A 4,370-nucleotide genomic window follows, 5' to 3' on the forward strand; every position below is an offset into this window, starting at 1 on the left:
TTCTATTGATACTAAAAGTCATAGTTTTGAAAATAAACATGTTGAAAAACTTAGCTATAAATTGTTTTGTTTTAGGTTTTTTTTTTTTTTTTTTTTCCTGCCTGAGACCCTTGCAGCCAGTCAAGAAATTACCATTTGGGCCATTTGGACTATCCTATGGATAAGACCATATATATAATTTTAGAAGCAGATATCTGAATAGGATTTTTCTGAGATAAGACATTCTAAGAAAAAAGATATTGTAAACAGACATCATGTAGGATACTGTGATCATTCATAATTTGTTAATCTTTGTTTGTTTGTTTGTTTGTTTGTTTGTTTTTGGCTGGCTCAGCCCTCTGTCAGGGTGAGGCTGGCACAGCATATGGTGCCAGGGATTGAACCGTGGTCCCCTGCGCCTACCTAAGCTTACCTAAGCAGGCACTTTAGAACACTGAGCTATCTCACTGTCCCCCTTCATAATTTTTAGAAAGATAGACATATATGAGAGTGTGAACTTTTTGTGGTTTTCTTTCACTTTCTCTGTGATACAGTTCACTCCCAGCTCCACTGACATGGCTTGGCTATAAACTTTTGGCTGTAGAGTGTAAGCAGAAAGGTATAGGAGAGTACAACTTGTGAGTCTAAAGTTTAAGAGGCAATTTTTTAAAAAAAATTATTTTCATTTATTTTATGCTTAATTTATTCACTTGCCATAAGTTTTTGTTTCTTCAGTTTCTTCTGGGATATCTTTTTCTTCTGCGCAACTTCCTCCTCTGCTTTGGGAACAATCTGTTCCTTTTCAGTAAGGATCATCTCAGTATGGCAGGGGGAGCTCATGGATGGATTAATCCGGCCATGAGCTCTGCAAGTACGGCGGCGCATCTTGGGCGCTTTGTTCACCTGGGTATGTTCGATAACCGAGAATCTACATCTAAACCCTTAAGTTCAGCATTACTCTGTGCATTTTTAAGCATATGTAGCAAAAATTCAGCACCCTTTTTGGGCCGCCGACCCTGTGTCCAGCCCCAATGTCTGGCCTGGACACACCTACCAACTCCACCACTGTTAGCGCCGGAATGGTACACATTGCTTCTTTAACGTGACATCCTTCAGATAATTGGTGGCCTTTTGGATATGCATATCCTTGATGGCCTGGGAAGTTTCACGCATGTTCTTAAAGTGAACGCAAAGATTTGAGCCTCTTGATTTGCATGATTTTGTAGGGTTTTCAGGGTCGAGAAAGTAGTGAACCATTTTCACAGGTCACCTAAGGCTGCTCACAAGAAGAGCAACAAATTTCTTTCTTTTTTTTTCTTTCTTTTTTTTTTTTTTTCAGAACCAGGAATTGAACTCAGACCCTTGAGCTTCCCAGGCAAGCACTTATTCTACTGAGCCATCTTCCTGGCCTCTAAGAGGCAATTTCAGCCTAAAGACCTACCTTTTGGGCCTGGGGATTTAGCTCAGTGGCACAGCACACGCCAGGCAAGTGTGAGGTTATGGTCCCCCTCCCCACCAAAAACTTCTGCCTTTTGTCTCTGATAGAGTAAAAGTAAATTCAGTCAAAGTAGCCTTAAACAGCTGAAATTCCAGTAAAATCCCAACTGCCATATTCAGCAGAGGAAAAACAATTGTGATGAATTTTGCCTCAATTTGTGAAAGTTTAAAAACTGTATTGTGATAGTAGTTTACAGGTGCACTTACTTCATTCAATTAACAAACTAAGAAGATATATGTCTTTAAGATCTGAAGAATTGAAGTGATATAAATTATTATTGGGGGGGAAAGGTACTGGTAAAAGAACTCAGTACCTCTCCCTTGCCAGGCAGGCACTGTACCACTGAACTATGTCCTCAGCCCATGGGCTAGAACTTTTTGTTTTGTTTTGCTTTGGTTTTTGTAGTACTAGGAATTGAACCGAGGGCCTCACACCTGCTAGGAAGGTGTTCTACCAATCAATTACATCTTCAGCCTTTTTGACAGAAATTACTCAAACTAGCTATTTTATTGAATAGTGTTTGTAAGATTATGATTATGATATATTATCATATATAATGATTATATTCCTCGTGGACAGTTGGTAAGTGTACATAATATATCTTAATTCTTTTTCCATCTCCTTTCCCACCCTCTATCCACCCTCCTTCTGTTTTTTTCCTTCCTATTTGCACAAATCCTGTCTCCTGACTTCGTATTATCTTTTATTTTTCTCTTTATGTTTTGGATTTCTCACATAAGAGAACCAAGTGCTGTTTAAGTTTATAGATCTGGTTTACTCTCCTTAATATCAGAGTCTGAAAGTATATCCATTTTCCTGTAAATTTAAGTTTAAACTTTAAGTTTCATATGGAAAAATAGTATTCTATTGTGTATAAATATTATTTTTTAATCCATTCATCTGTTGATGAACAGATAGACCACTTCCAAGATTCAGCTATTGCAAGTTTTGCTACTATAAACTTGGGTACGAATTTACCACTATAACATGACACTTTAGAAGGAGAAGATACTTAGAAGGAGAATAGCTAGGTAAAGTGAAATATCTGGTTTTAGTGTTCTGAGGAATTCCCATGTTGATTTCCATAGTTACTGAGCTAGTTTCGTTCCCAACAGCAATGTACTACAGTTCCTCTCTTCCTGTAGCCTGGGCAGCATTTGTTATTATTTGCTTCCTTGACAATAGCTAGTTGTTCATGTTTTGTAGAATTTGGTTTAACTCATCTAGTTTTTATTAGTGTCTTCTATAAACTCAGTGATCACTTTGTTTAAATCCATTATCTGTTTGTTTATATCATCTTTGAGCCTACAGAGGACATTATTCATCTTATTTTTAACCTCCTCTGTTGTCTTTTCAAATAACTCAGCTGTGTGGCTTTTTACTCCTCAACACTTTATGGATCAGCTTTGAGCAAATTGGGAGTTTGGAAAGGTATTTGTTTCCTTGTTTGCTTATTATAGACAGCTAAAATAGGGAGAAATACCCAGCCAGATAATGCTAGACCCTCAAGAAAGCCAGAACAAAGCTGAAACACAAGAGACACATCTGCTGGAGTCCAGGCCTCAAGATAAAGATGAAATGACCAGACATGTATAAGTCTTTGAAGGATAAATAACAGGCCTAAAGAAACTTAGACAGATGTTAGTCACCCTGATGGATGTTCAAGACCTCCAAACTCATCGTTTCCTAGAAAAATGTTCTTTGTTCTTTCCATGCACCTTTTTACATGACTTATTTTGCCATTGGATTACTATTACCGAACAGACCATACTTGGAACCTTATTGTTTAATCATAACTGTAACCCACATAGGTATTGATCTACAAAATTCCATGTACAGTGGATTGAAACCACTTGGCAACCCATTCTGGTCTCCTCCTGATCTGAGGAGCTATATCTCTCTCTGTCACTCTATATCTTCCTATTCTTAACCTCCACTATTCCTAGAACTCATTCTTTGATTTTTAGAGAACACAAACTTGGTATCTCAGATCTCTTGTTAGATGGGAGTTATTTTCATAGTTCACCTTAAGTATCATATCCTGTATCATTCTCATGTTTCAATTACTGTTGTGCAATTGCTGTTGTGTTTTGTAGTAATGTTTGCAAGGACTTACAGTGGAAAAGCTTTACTGTTACTATAGAAATCTCTTAGTGTCTGTTTTTCAGTGGTATACTCTGGGTATAAGAAATTATGCACCTTTAACTCTGTCCCAAGATCCAGCTACTATCATTAATTTTGGAGGAGATGATTCAGTATAATTGGCCCAATAACCAGTTCTCTGGTTAATGACAAAAAGGCAATTTGAATATTGGTAGACAGAAAAAAAATCTATGAATAGCAGCAGATATGACATCCAGGTAATAGCAACTAAATCAGCACAATAGCAGCCTCAAAAGCAAACTAGATATTGACAAACCATAGAACGAAAAATGCACTATCCTTACCCATAGAAAGATCTATAATTACAGTACAAACACTAGGGAAAAATCCAGTATTTACTCCTAACAAGTACCTACTAAATGAAACAATTATACCTCTAGTAACAAAAGGAAAAAAAATAACACTAATGATATAGTGTTAAGTACCTCCAGAATAATAAAGTCTAATGGTTATACCAGTAAAACTGGAGGGAATGGGAGTGGAAAAATGAAAGAAGAAAAATTTTAAAAACTGAGAAGTGATGGAGAAAGAAGAAAGAAAATTGTGATAATAAAGGACTCTACTAAAGAGTAAAAAGAAAATCAATAGAATTATAGAAAGTTAACAGAAAAAAAACACATAAAAGGGGTATATGAAAAAATATTCAACATCACTAGTCATTAGAGAGATTCAAATTAAAACAATACTAGGATTCTATCTCCAGAAAAAAATGGCTATCATCAAGAAATCA

The 4,370-nt window shown here is 36.4% G+C and overlaps 1 pseudogene; it reads right to left on the bottom strand.

The window, feature by feature from the left end:
• Positions 1-681: 681 nt before the first annotated feature.
• LOC101567489 lies at positions 682-1,236 on the bottom strand (annotated as a pseudogene).
• Positions 1,237-4,370: the final 3,134 nt, after the last annotated feature.

Source organism: Octodon degus, unplaced genomic scaffold, assembly GCF_000260255.1.
Source record: "Octodon degus isolate 3935 unplaced genomic scaffold, OctDeg1.0 scaffold00424, whole genome shotgun sequence".
Taxonomy (NCBI): domain Eukaryota; kingdom Metazoa; phylum Chordata; class Mammalia; order Rodentia; family Octodontidae; genus Octodon; species Octodon degus.